General features: G+C 41.4%; 1 long non-coding RNA gene across 1 annotated transcript in view; it reads left to right on the plus strand.

Annotated features, from left to right (window-relative positions):
• Positions 1–703: 703 nt before the first annotated feature.
• LOC139036053 (uncharacterized) overlaps positions 704–14757 on the plus strand; it is a 243050-nt gene continuing 228996 nt past the window's right edge. The window contains exons 1-3 of the long non-coding RNA XR_011488771.1: positions 704–790; positions 1025–1133; positions 1781–1871. This is a non-coding gene — a long non-coding RNA (uncharacterized lncRNA). The remainder of the gene's footprint in view (positions 791–1024; positions 1134–1780; positions 1872–14757) is intronic.

The following is a 14757-nucleotide window of genomic DNA, read 5'->3' on the forward strand; positions in this document are numbered from 1 at the left end:
TATAATATATATAAATTGTTTTTATCAAATTATGTCTTAAGCTATTTTCCATTTTTTGACATCAGTTCCCCCTTCAAATCACTCAGTAAAATTGGCCTTTAGGGAGATGAAAAAAGTGAAAGCCACTCAGTCTGTGTCCAACTCTTTGTGACCCCATGGACTGTAGCCTGCCAGGCTCCTCTGTCCATGGAACTCTCCAGGCAAGAATACTGGAGTGGGTAGCCAGTCCCTTCTCCAGGGGATCTTCCCAACCCTGAGATCGAACCCTGGTCTCCCACATTGCAGGCAGATTCTTTACCATCTGAGCCACCAGGGAATCCCAGATAAGGTCTATTTATGCCTGGACTTGATGCTTCCCATGTACTCTCCATGTCCCCCCACCAGGGAGGGGAGAGGGATGACCAGGACATGGTGTACTTTCCTCTCACCATAGTGAATGAAGCTATTTGATTCTTTGAAAAGTAAGGATATTATACCTCTAGGTGACCAGTTCTCCCTTCTGAATATTTTTGAAATGTGAGGCACAACTACAGAATTGAAACTAATAGGCTTGTATGAACATTGGGAAATCTGTCTCCTTGCCTTTTATTTTATTGTATGGCTGTGTGTTGCATCAGTATTATTTGAAAGATATTATTTGTTTTGGGGCCATCAGCCTGTTGACCTGTAATTTTTTATAATCTTATTTTTTCCTCTTAGGACATCAAGGAAAAATTGTGCCAACTATGTGTTAAGGGTTCAAGTATAGGGAAATTGTGTCATAGACGTGTATCTTGAAATTGACATATCAGTAAGTATGATGTTAGCTATGATTTATTTATAGATACTTTTTAACAGGTTAAGTTCGTTACTATTAGTTCATTAAGTGTTTTTAATCATAGAAGGGATAGTGGATATTGTCAAATGCTTTTTCTGCATCTATTAAAATATAAGAGTTTTATTTTTATTCTATTAGTATACAGTATATTACATTGACTCTCAAGCTTTCCTAGTCATGTGATACTAATACTTGTTTCCACTACAGGATGTATGCTTTCCTTCTCCTTACCCAAGCCTAGAGACTGAGCCTCTGAGAAAGGTTTTTGGCATTGCTCCAGTGAGGCCTTCCTATTGGGTCCAGTCCCCAGTAACAGGTGAGTGATGGAGCTCATCCTTACCTGCCGGATGATAGTGCATAATCACAGATCCCACCTAAAGGTGCTGCTGTGGTCTTCTACTCCCATCCCATACGAGTGTGATATGTGTATTAATAGGAAGACTTAGTTTAGATAAACTAGGTAATTTCATATTGGATTATCTTTTATTGCATTCAATAATTCTATAAGAAAGAAAGTGAAGTTGCTCAGTCGTGTCTGACTCTTTGCAACCCCATGGACTGTAGCCTATCAGTCTCCTCCGTTCATGGAATTTTCCAGGCAAGAGTACTGAGTGGGTTGCCATTTCCTTCTCCAGGGGATCTTCCCAAATCAGGGATTGAACCTGGGTCTCCTGTATTGCAAGCAGATGCTTTACCATCTGAGCCACCAGGGAAGCCCCAATAATAATTCTATAGTATGCATAATTTGAAAATTGGTGTGTAGTGTGACACACCCTTATGTCAAACCAGCGGTGTGGCTGTGGGAGGGCCACTCAGGTCTGAGACGCCGCTCGGTGTAGGCACAATGTTTCTCAGGTCTCATTCACAGTTTTCTTCTGATCTTAAAGATTTAAATGCAGTCTATTCTTTTGCATTAAACTAATTCCCTCTTTCTTCCTATTGTTCCTCTTTCCTTCCTTCCAGAATATTCATTCACTCAGCAGTCATTTATTGAGAACCCACCTGTGAGTGGGCCACAGTTCGCATCCTCAACATCCAAGGGAGCAAAATGGAGGTAAAAAGACGCATTCCCAGAACAGCGAGATAGATAAATATTTTGACAGGTTCAAGCACAGAGTTCCTAGCACAGAGAAGGAACTTGTGGGCTGGCTGAGGACAGGAAGAGGTAGGTGAGGACTCTTTCTGACACAATAGCTGAAAGTCAGAGAGGCTTCATCTAGATGAGGAAGGAGAACTTGTGTGTGTGTGTGGGAGGGGGGTGGGTGTGGGGACTGCAGGGGAGGGAACATTATATGGGAAGAATGGGTGGTGAAACAGCATGCATGAATGAAATTGAGTAGATGAATCTGAGGAAGGAGGTGAGGGAGGGTGATGCGACTGATACGCATGCAATGAGGAGAGAGCAGGAGATGCAAGGGAGGAGACTGGGAGGCCGCAGGCTGCCGCGGTCAGTAGGAGGGAGAGAGGTGCCCGCCAAGGGCACTAAGCTGGGCCAGAGAGGAGGGGGTACCTGACAAAGCCCCAGCTGCTGTTTTCAGCTGTGGCTCAGGACTTTGTATTTTGAGAACTTGAGGATTTATTCAAAATCCTGTCACGTATGGAGTGGTTTGGAATTTTGGAGAATTTGAGAAAGAATAAATATGCTGCTGAACTTTAAAGAGAACTAAATAAAGAACAAAACAGCAGGAAGCGCTGTGTGCAGAATAAGGATGGGACTCTTTATTTCTCAAGGGTGCCGGCCATGAAAGTTCCAAGGGGCAATTTATTTTCTTTACATACAGTTTCCCCTGAAATATTTGTTTATCAGGCTGTCAGAAGTGAACACAGTTGCAAAACGGGCAACTCACTTAATTTGAAGATGTAAAGAGCTTTTCTTATCTTCCTGCCTCTGACTCAGATAGCTGTTTTCTCTAGGAGAGAGTAAATTTTAGGGCAGAGCCTTTTGGCACCTGAGATACCTGATCCTAACTCACCTATTCACACATTTTGAAGTATTTATTCTGAAAACAGGCATTTTAGCTCCATCTTTTTTGATATGATGTGGAAACCTGAAGTTTTCTTGCAGCAAGTTCCCAAAATAACAGCTAGCAATGATATTTTTGTGTAGTTATTCATATTTTGTATCTTTGGGATTTACATGACTATACCAAATAGAAATAAAGCATGTATAGAGAAGGACTGGTGAATTTTTGAGTAAGAATTTTCTTTATGGGTGTAAGTAAGTCAAAATTTCAAATAAATTGAGTAAATGGGTAAATGATTTTGCAAAATGAATATGCATTTTTCATTCATGTAATGTAATTTCCATGTATTGACCTTGGTTAAAGGAGGAGTATTCCTGAAACCACTGAAAATTAAGGGTGAAAAACCACGGAAAGGCTTATGGCAGCGCTCTTCCAAACTCTTAAGAAAATCACCCAATTTTTTAGGACACCTATAAGGGAATTTGGAAGAAAGCAGATCCTTGTGTTTTGAGGCAGTATTTCTGCTCTTTGCAAATGTAAACTTGGTTCTAATGAGGTGAGCTTTAGGCTTCTTAGTAGGGTTCCTCCTGAACCTTGAGGTATTAACAACTTGTTGGGCAGAGAATAAGGAAAAATGAAAACAGATATTAAAGTGACCCAAAGACAAGGGCTTTTGAAGGAGTGGTGAGGTTTATAATAAAACATATCCAGCTGAATTTAATAATGGCTTAGGTAAAAGAAAGTAGGAAAATTAGAGCCTCCAAACAGTTTATTCTTATTTGCAGGGACAATAGGAATTTAGAGTGAGAGGTATTATAATTACCTTCCAAACTGCAGAATTTTTTCTCCTTATTCTATGTCTTAGGAAGGTCTGTGTACTCCATCCCCTCAAAAGAATTCTTGCTAGAGTCTGTGAGGTGCTGTTACTGACAGAGTTTATTATCTTCCTTGAGTGTATTGGGGCAGAAAAAGATGTTTAAAAAGCTTAGAAAATATGAAGATTCTGTTAAGGTCAGAAGGACAATGTTTATCTCTGTATGTACTCTGCTCTGAGATAGTACTAGAACTTTTGTAATGGGACTAGATGGAACCATCCATGTTTTTTAAACCTTGAGGGCTAGAACAAATGTCTGGGATAGAGGTGGGCAATAACTATTTAAAAATTGCCAGCATTTTCTCTGTTTTCTGAGAGATAGAAGTCCAACTTGACTTCTGAGGTCAGATTTCTCCTTTAACAACAAAAGCAACACTTGAATAGGCCTTCTGGTTATGTAAAGATAAATGAAAAGTGTATTTTGGAGTGGAAAGGTTTAATGCAGCCAGAGGCTAAACTGCTTCTGTTTGAAGTAAATGTCTAAAGTAAACTGTGAAAATGAATGTCATCTTCAGTTGGGTGGAATAGCAGAATATTTTGGTTTGGAGCATAAAATGCTCTTACCTTTGAAAGTACCCTGAAGAAGGAGATTTGAGATGAGAAATCTTAGTTGAGAACTTGGCAACAGACTGCAGATTAGAGACTAATGGGAGAGAGGGAGATGCTCAGAGCCGGTGAGGCTTGGTCTGTGGACCTGAGGCTTCTGAATGTAACGTTCAAATGGATGGAATCTGCTCAGTGCTGCAATGGCTTTTAGTGTTGACCAGCTCTCAGTGAGATTTTTGTTTACTCCTCTTGCCTGGTGCTGAGTGTGGGCCTATACCTGTGTGGTATAGAAATGACAGAGTGGGCCTGGAAATATGAATCTAAGGAGTGAGCCAAAGTGATGGCATGGATGCTTCCTTTTGTGTCTTCCCTGGAGACAGGACCAATTGCTCTAATAATATGTTCATCCCTGGAAAGAAGGGATATCTTCTTGAATCATAAATTCCTGTCTGGGTCAACCTCTTCCCAGGATGACTAATAACCGTCACATCTATTTCCTCCAGCAGAAGCCCCTCTCCCACTTAGAACACTATGGTTGGACCTAAAGACCGTGATGAGAAAAATCACAGGGGAGAGTGACATCCCTAAAAGGACTGACTCCCCACTTGGATGAAGTGAGTTCTCTTGTTGGCTGTTTGGTCCTTGTTCTTACTGGAAACTAATATATCTCACCAAGGTGTTGAGAACAGGGGATTTCTCCTTTCTCCTCTGTCCAGGCCAATGAGGAGGGGCAGTGACCTGGCCAGACTAACCTTCCCCTTGGGTTGTCTGTAGCTGAGTTGATTGTGTGGGAGTTGGCCATTTGTCTTCCAAGCTAGCTTTATTTGTAAGATGGTATCTTGTGCTCTATCTCTGCCTCTGCTATTTTATTTCTTTTGTTTTTTAATTGGTTCAAGACTCAGTCAGGAAAAAGGAATCTTTTTTTTAAGCTCTCTCAAAACCCCACAAGTTCTGCCAATGACTTACTCTGTAAATTGAGTCAAACTGCTGTATCTCCATTTCTCCACCAGCAGACTGGAGCTGTAACAATGGCAACTGGATACAGGTAAAAGAAAGTTCCATAAATTATTGGCAGAAAGATTTAACTGCTGGCCCTACACCCCATGATAGTATGACAATCATTGTGTGAGACTTCCCTAGTGACTCAGAGGGTAAAGCATCTGCCTACAATGCAGGAGACCCGGGTAAAATCCCTGGGTCGGGAAGATCTCCTGGAGAAGGAAATGGCAACCCATTCCAGTATTCTTGCCTGGAAAATCCCATGGATGGAGGAGCCTGGTAGGCTATAGTCAGTCCATGGGGTCGGACACGACTGAGCGACTTCACTTTCTTTCACTTTTGGTAACATTTTCTAAATCTTATTCAAGAACCTTGCTGCTGTGACACATTGATTCATTTTGGCTCCTGCCATATGCTCCCATCTGCTCTGAGTGGTATAATTGCTCTCAGTCATCAACATTAAGCACCCACAGCTAATTCATGGAGAAAGGCTCCAGCACCATGGACCCAAATTCAACTTATCTGTCAATTTGCTCCCGTGGAAAGGAGTTCAGTCACTCAGCATGTTTCTTCCTCTTGTCTTGGGAATTGATCATGATCCATTCAGGTATTCAACTCTAACTTTTCATGGCTACCAGTAGGGACAACCCTTCTACTTCTGCAAAGAGAACTTTGCCCTAAGTCTCAGAATGAAATCAGTTGTTGGATCTTTGTTTCATATATACTGAGTGTGCTGTTTTTATTACTGGTTTGTCTGAGTTAAAATCTTTCTTCTACCCCTCACTATCTATGTGACCTTGGGCCAATGAACAACCTCTCTGAGATGACATTTCTTTATCTGTAATATGGGGCTAATACCTACTATGCAAGGTATTGTAAAGATTTAACTCAATGAGCTTATTGAAACACTTAGCACTATTACATGGTTGATCATAAATGCTCAATAAATGATAGTGATTATTTCCCCTGGGATACCTATTCTTTGTTCACAGGGCGATTAGGAAGACACACGATCCTTCCTAACTTTCTCCAAATGCATTTCTAGTTCTTTAGAAACTTACTCCTCAAATTATGGTCGTTGAAACAATCAGTATTAATGAACTGTAGAGAAAACACGTGTTGCTAATAAAGCACCCTGAATTCTAAGGCATTCTGGTGTGTGATATTCAGGTTCATTTTTGCCAGGGTTGGGTTAACTGTTGATGCAGTCAATGCAAGCAGAATCCTTGCTGAAGGAATTTCAGGAAAGCCAGTCTTGGTGGAAATTGCCATGTTAAAAGTGAATTCCCAAGAGTAAACACTTCTTAATGCAAATAAACTTAAAAATGATTTAGTTATATTGTGTACATAAGGACACTTGGGCAAAGAGACTAATATTTCAGGGAGTAGAACAAGTTGGCAATTTGTGTGTGTGTGTGTGTGTGTGTGTGTGTGTGTGTGCTTGTCCATGTGTCTGTGTTTGTTTGGTCAGTTTCCAGATGACATTTGATCTTTCCTATCTGAGGTACTTGGTTAGGATAGGAATAGCAATTAAAAAAAGTATTCTGAGCTCTGCTCTCAATGTATTAATCAGCAGATAAATAATTAGAGTGAAGTTGGGAAGTTAAAACAATATATATCTGGAAAGTAGTAGCTTAGAATGCAGGCCAAACAGCCATCCTGACAGTGAGTATTTTGGGAATTCCGAGCAGGGGCTGTCACTTCTCAGCAGGTCACCTCTGGTCACACTGGCCTCCTTACTGGGCTCAGCGCCCATCCAGGCAAGCTTCTATCTAAGGGCTCTTTGGGCTTGCTTTTCTCAGTGCCTGTGACAGTCCCCCCTCAAATGTCTGCCTGACTGTTTCCTCACCTCCGCAGGTCTCTGCTCATAAATCCCCTTCTCAATGAGGCCTTTTCTGACTCCTCTATTTAAGATGACAGCATTACCCACCATCCACTCCCTATTCTTTCCTATTGACTTTATTTTCTCTACAGCTCTTATTACCATCAGTGGTATGGTATGTGTTCTCTCATTAATTTGTTAATTTTCTGTCTTTCCCACTGGAATGTAGGTTCACGAGGGCTGGATTTTTGTTTGTTTTGTCCCATGTTCTACCTCTAGTCCTAAGCATAATTCTTATCTCATAGTAGAGACTCTGTACATATGTGCTGAGTAAATCGTTACTTTACATGCTCTTTCTCTTATTTTAATAGAACACTGCAAGCTGGTTATTATTTGCATTTTGGGGATGGAGAAGCTAAAGCATGGACAGGCCAAGTATCTGTCCACAGAAGCTAATAAATGACAGACACAGTATTTGAAGCTGACCTCCCTGAGTTCCAGGTTTTTATGTGACTACCTGCTTGGTGAAATGGTAGTGATACTATCGGAAACTGTACTTGTGGCATCAGAAAGATCTATGCTCCTGAAACCTTTGAAGTTTGCTGAGTGATAAGGGTAATAAAATAGTCTTTGACTGTTATGAGGCAACTCCGCCCCAACCTCCAGCAAGGGGAGAAGGACTAGAGGTTGAGTTGATCATCAGCGATCAATGATTTAATCAGCCCAGCCTATGTAATAAAGCCTGAACAAAAACTCCTCAGCAAGGTTCATGGAGTTTCTGAGTTGCTGAACATGTGCTTGTGCTGGGAGAATGGTATATCCCAACTGCATGAGGACAGAGGCTCCTTTGTTTGGAACCCTTCTGAATCTTGCCCCGTGTACCTCCTTGTCTGGCTGCTTATTTGTATCCTTTGTAATAAGTTGTAAATGTAAGAGTGGCTTCCTGAGTCCTGTGAGGAGCTGTTCTAGAAAATTATGGAAACTGAGGGGGTTGCTAGGAATCCCTGATTTATAGCTGGTTGGCTGGAAGTATGGTGACTTGACATTTGTGATTGGCCCCTGAAATGAAAGCAGTCCTGTGGGACTGAGTCCTTAAACCTGTGATGTCTGTTACTAACTCCAGGTAGATTGTGCCAGAATTAAATTGAATTGTACGACACCTAGTTGATGTGGGAATGCTGGAGAAGCAGTGTTGGAAAAGATAACACATGCTTGGTGTCAGAAGTGAAAAAAGCCATTCAATGCCCAAGACTGAACTGTGGATTCTCAGTCATACCCCTTTGATTCTTCTCTGTTTCATAAAATGCCACTTCTACACACCCAGTTGCTCAAGCCAAACACATTGGAGCCTTTCTCAATTCCTTCCATTCATGCATTTGATCCATCAGTAAATTTGGCTGATTAAACTTCCAAAGTAATTCTCAATCCATACACCTCTCCCAAAACTGCCCTCGTGCAAACTGCCGTCATCTTGCATATGGGTTTTTCCAATAGTCTCCTTAATCAGTCTCTCTGCCTCCTCAGTTGTCCTACATCACAGAAAAAATATTGCAAGAAGCTGTTCATTGCCCACGATGGCGAAATGAGCAGGACTTTTACTTTCACAGTGCAGTTTCTTGAATGCTCAGCACATCTTTCATGGTGTTGCTTTCTCTGCAAGGACACCATTATTCCAGCTTCTAACTTTTGATGGTATCTAACTCTAGGCTTCTAAGTAAATAAACCTCTAGAACTTTTAGCCAAATTTTTCTTTTTAGATGAACCCCATGTCTTGTTAACTTTGGAGGAGGATCCCATCTATCCAGAGCACCTTGATTGCTCTTGTGTCATCACAAAATGCAAAATAAAATGATATCAAACTTGTTACTCAGGAGCTAATTGTTTAATGTGTTGTAAGTTGTTTTCTTTAGCTACAACTGGTGGTTATAGTTTATGTTTCTGTTACAAAACCCTAAGGACTGAGTGGCTAAACCCTGAGTGGACAGGGCCAGCACCTTTACTGGATTAGGGAATATTTTGATTAGTAATTAAACAGTTTTCTTCTTTAGCTTTATTACTTTGGTATTGTCGGACTGGAAGTAAGTGTGTGTGGTGTAATGGAGACTAGGGAAGGATATGGAAAAGAGAATAAAATAAATTCCCCTTTATAAAGAAGGGCAAGATTTGGGGTGAGCTAGAGGCTTGATTGGGCTGCCGTCTATGGGGTCGCACATAGTTGGACACGACTGAAGCGACTCAGCAGCAGCGGCGGCGGCAGCGGCGGCGGCTTGATTGGGCCTGACTTTATTCTTCGATGCAGAGTGCTCATGAGTGGCTGGAGAATGTCGTTTGGGCACGGGCTCTCATGGCTGGGCTGGGAACTCCTGTGGGGCTGATTTTCCAAAGCACTTTCATAATTGCCTAGTGCTTCACAGGCATGGTCCATCATGTGAAGAGAGACCCTTAAGCAAATCTTCTGAAAAGGGAAGTAGCGCAGAGAGTCTTTCGTCTAATGGGTGGCTTACCTCAGTCTGTTAAATCACCTCTAACTCACTTAACTGGCTCTGGAGAGGTAAAATCAGTGGTTCTCAAGCCTGGCTGCACATTAGAATCATCTAGGGAGCTTTGCAAAATATCCACCTCAGGAGAATCAGATTGAATTGATCTGGGTGGACCTGGGACTCAGTATTAAAAAAAAATTTCCCCAGATGATTGTAATGTGCAGTGAGGGATGAGAACTGCTGGTCTAAGCAGTGTTTCTCAAATGGGTCTGATGGTTAGAATTACCAGTAGAATTATCAGGATTCGTGTTAAAATCCAGACTCCCAGACCCTTCTTTGCTGACTTGGATCTTGCAGGTGAAACATAGAAATCTGAATATGTGATAGGAGCCCAGGTGGGTAAGCGCTATGTTTGTGACTTCATAATAGAAGGAAATTTCAGAGTCTTTGGAGCATGCTCATGGAGCACTCTTTGAAATTTTGATGCTTCTTTGCTGAAAATAGGTTTTAAAGGATAGCCCTTTGTTAAATGTATTAGATTTATGTTTGGAGATAGCACTTATATAGATCACGTATGTGATTTTGTTGTATCCCAATTAGCATGTGGAAATAAACCTTTGTAGATGATAGGCATGAAAATGGCTCACTAAAGGGTTGTTATTGTTGTCGTTTGGCCGCTGAGTCACATCTGACTGTTTGTAACCTCATAGACTGTAACCCTCCAGGCTCCTCTGTCTATGGCATTTCCCAGGCAAGAATACTGGTGCTTGTGCTTATGCTTAGTCGCTCAGTTGTGTCCAACTCTTTGCAATCCCATGGACTGTAGCCCGCCAGACTCTTCTGTCCATGGGGACTCTCCAGGCTAGAATACTGGAGTGAGTTGCCATGCCCTTCTCCAGGGGATCTTCCTGAACCAGGGATAGATCCCACATCTGCATTGGCAAGCAGATTGCCACTGAGCCACCAGGGAATTATATCCAGGTACTAATCCCCAGAGTCTGAAGTGTTTACTTTATCTGGAAAGAGTCTTCACAGGTGCAATTTAAATTAAGGGTCTTGAGACAAGGAGATTATTTTTAATTACATCACAGCTATCCTTACAAGAGACAGAGCAGAGAGAGATCTGACATGCCTCTTGTGAAGATGGAGGCAGAGAGTGGTTACAGATGAAGAAGCTAGCAGCCACCAGAAGCTAGAAGAGGCAAGGGACAGATTCTTCTCTCAAACATCTGGAGTGGGGGTGGTCCTGCCAGTACCTTGATTTCAGTCCAGTGAAACAGATTTTGGACACCTGCCCTCCAGAAGTGTGAGAAATTAAATTTCTATCATTTTCAGCAATGAAATTTGTGATAATCTGTTATAACAGCAACAGGAAACTAACATAGTAGGGCTTCTTAAATTTTATAGTGCCTGTGAAAATCCTAGGAAATGGTGTATAACTGGAAATCTTATTCAGTGGGTCTAAGGTTTTGCTTTCGAAGTGGTAGCATTTCTTAGAAACCTCCCAGATGGTGCTGATGCTGCAGGTCTTTGGGTAACACTTTGAGGAGCAGGTTTAAGAGGCTAAATGCCAAAGAATTGATGCTTTTGAACTGTGGTGTTGAAGAAGATTCTTGAGAGTCCCTTGGACAGCAAGAAGATTAAACCAGTCAATCCTAAAGGAAATCAGTCCTGAATATTCATTGGAAGGACTGAGGCTGAAGCTGAAGCATCAATACTTTGGCCACCTGGTGTAAAGAACTGACTCATTGGAAAAGACCCTGATGCAGAAAAGATTGAAGAGAGGAGGAGAAGGGGACAACAGAGGATGAGATGGTTGGATGGCATCACTGACTCGATGGACATGAGTTTGAGCAAGCTCCAGGAGTTGGTGATGGACAAGGGAGCCTGGCATGCTGCAGTCCATGAGGTCACAAAAAGTCAGACATGACTGAGGGATTGAGCAACTGAACTGAACTGAAATGATAGTGAGAGACGGGCATGAATGTGTTCACAGAGGAGAGAAATCAGGAAGTTTTATGAAAGTTTTCTAAGCCCATTCTTGTCATGTTTAACTTCTCCAATCATGTTTTATTTTCACTGACAAAAGGGAGATCAGAATTCAGGCAGTTTCCCAGATAATTGAGATAAAATGAATTAGACCATTGCCTCGTTTCCCACTCTGGCAGTGAAGACCTGGCTAAAAATGGTGTGTGACCATTTTAAAGTAACAAAGGAATAATTGCTTCAGCAATCACATCTGTAGTGTGTCATCATTTTTTGAGTGCCAGTACAAATTTCTGTATCTATTAGGCATGAGTGTGGGTGCAGAGGGTTCATTTAATTTAAAAATCCATGAAAACTGAAAATTAAAAAGAACCTCCTCCCCATGAGTAATTCTTGGTAGGTGTTTGTCAAGTTTTAACTCTCTAGTCTAGGACTGATTTAGCAGCAATGTTGAATTTAGCATTAGCCTTGGGGTGGTTTTTAATTTGGTGTATATCTTCAGTTATTGTGGTACAGAACAGTGAAGGAGGAAGAATCAATCAATTTATTTAAATTGCAGGCTCCTATGATAAGGGACAAGGTACAAATGAAGAGGGAAAAGAATAATTGTGACACTTGGATGATGCTGAAATATACAGTTTCCCTTAGAGAACTATTCCTAGTCTTTTTGGAGGTGGCACTGTTTTTGGAAACTTGATTTTGGGTTTTCTTGTCTTTCTTCTTTAACATTCCTCTCCAGAAAACCTTGAGGATGTACAGTAGCATTTTATCTTTTTAAAAAATTGTGGCAAAATATACATAACATAGTATTTACCATTTTAAATATGCATAGTTCATTAGCATTAAGTACATAATCACTGTTATACAACCACCATCACTATCTTTTTCTAGAACTTTTTCATCATCCCAAGCGGAAACCTTCTGCCCATTAAACAATAACTTTTCATTCCCCCTCCTCCTAACCCATGGTAACCACTATTCTACTTTCTGTCTTTATGAATTTTCTTATTGTAGGTAAATCACATAAACAGAATTATACAATATTTGTCCTTTTTTGTCTGTCTCATTTCACTTAGCATAATGTCCTCAAGCTTCATCCATGTTATAGCATATATCAGAATTTCATTTTATGGCTAAATAATACTCCATCATATTCATAAACCACATTTTGTTTACACATTCATCTATTGGTAGACATTTGGGTCATTTCTACTTTTCGGTAATTGTGGATAAGCATTCTATCTTTTAAGATTAATATTAATCATGGTAAAATGATTTTTGAGAATTCCTGTCTTTCTTTTCAAGATAATGAAAGAATTTCCATGAAAACAGGGTTGAGAATCATTAAAATAGGACATGTCCGTTCTTTATCAGCATTACAGGTGAAGAAGTCTTAATGAATAGGCTTTGTCAGCTGGGAGTTGATACTTGGAGGTAGAAAAGAACAAATACTCATGGGGAAAACTGCCCTTAGACCTGAACTATGGGGTTGCTGTCCCGGGCCTACGCTTTAGGCCCTACTCTGACCCTCTTGCAACATTTTCCCCTGCAGGGATAAATGCCTGTGCCCATGTAGAGTGTGCCCCTTTTTTTAGAGACCCCAAATTCCCTGCCCCTAGAGGTCCTGAGCTCACTTCCAGGGTCTCTTCTGTATGCTTGACACATGTGCGCCTGGTTCTAGGACTGAGAGTAGCCAAGGGGCACTTGTTTACTCTTAGTAGGGGGGTGGGTTGTACCTGCAGACAGACCATCTCATTGCGATGACTTCTCTTGGTGGACCCTAGAGCACATGGGCTTCAGTAGTTGCAGCTTGTGGGCTTGATAGTTGCAGCTCATGGGCTCTAGAGCTTGGCTCAGTAATTTTGGCACCCAGGCTTTGTTGTTCCACGGCATGTGGTGTCTTCCTGGACTAGGGATCAAACCTGTGTCCCCTGCATTGGCTGGCAGGTTCTTATCCACTGCACCATCAGGGAAGTCCCTAGAAGGCAGAGTTTGATATTTGCAGCTTTCCCATTCTTGCCTACAGCCTCACACAGTGGAGACCTCCCACTCTGGTGTGAGAGTGATTTAAAAGCCTAGTGTAAAACTTGAGAACTGACTCATTTCTTGGAACACAGAGTCAAGAGATTTTGGTCCGAAAGCAGCCTATTTCCTAATGAGTGGTTGGAATCTGAGAAAGGACCAACATTTTTAGACCATAGTCTCCTTGTGTTTTTAAACACAAGGTAGGGATATTCCTACCTGCTCTGCTTACAATCTATTTACATATCTATTATGAAAATAAAATGGTTTGAAAACATCTGAAATGGCATATACAGGAAAGATGTTAAGGAGAATATGAGCAATAATTAGTTAGTTCAGTTGCTTAGTCGTGTCTGACTCTTTGTGACCCCATAGACTGCAGCTTACTGTCCATTGCCAACTCCCAGAGCTTGCTCAAACTCATACTCATCGAATCGGTGATGCCATCCAACCATCTCATCCTCTGTCATCCCCTTCTCCTCCTGTCTTCAATCTTTCCTGCATCAGGGTCTTTTCAGATGAGTCAGCTCTTTACATCATGTGGTCAAAGTATTGGAGCTTCAGCTTTAGCCTCAGTCTTTCCAACGAATATTCAGGACTGATTTCCTTTAGGAATGACTGATTTGATCTATTTATAGTCCAAGGGGCTCTCAAGACTCTTTTCCAGCACCACAGTTCAAAAGCATCAATGGACCAACTCTCACATCCTTACATGACTACCGGAAAAACCATAGGTTTGACTATACAGACCTTGTTGGCAAAGTAATGTCTCTGCTTTTTAATATGCTGTCTAGGTTTGTCATAGCTTTTCTTCCAAGGAGGAAGTGTCTTTTAATTTCATGGTTGCAGTCACCATCTGCAGTGATTTTGGAGCCCAGGAAACTAAAGTCTGTCACTGTTTCCATTGTTTCCCCATCTATTTGCTATGAAGTGCTGGGACTAGATGCCATGATCTTCGTTTTTGCTGAGCAATGGTGGGGGATAAAATCTTGCAGTTCTTTGGTTTGGAAGTATCGTACTGCTTATGCAAGACCAGTAGGGAGACAGTAAGACTCTGACTTATTTTTATGTATGCTCATCTTTCTCCATCCTTTCCCTCATTTCTCTTTCCATCCTTTCTTTGTCATCTCAGTAGGAGAGAGGGAAGGGTTTTGTATGGGAGCTACCTGTGCTGGACTGGAGCAGCAAGAACCTCTGCTAAGAAGTCTGCCTGAACTGAGGCAAGCTGACAAGGCCGCCTGACAAAT

Source organism: Odocoileus virginianus, chromosome 1, assembly GCF_023699985.2.
Source record: "Odocoileus virginianus isolate 20LAN1187 ecotype Illinois chromosome 1, Ovbor_1.2, whole genome shotgun sequence".
Lineage (NCBI taxonomy): Eukaryota > Metazoa > Chordata > Mammalia > Artiodactyla > Cervidae > Odocoileus > Odocoileus virginianus.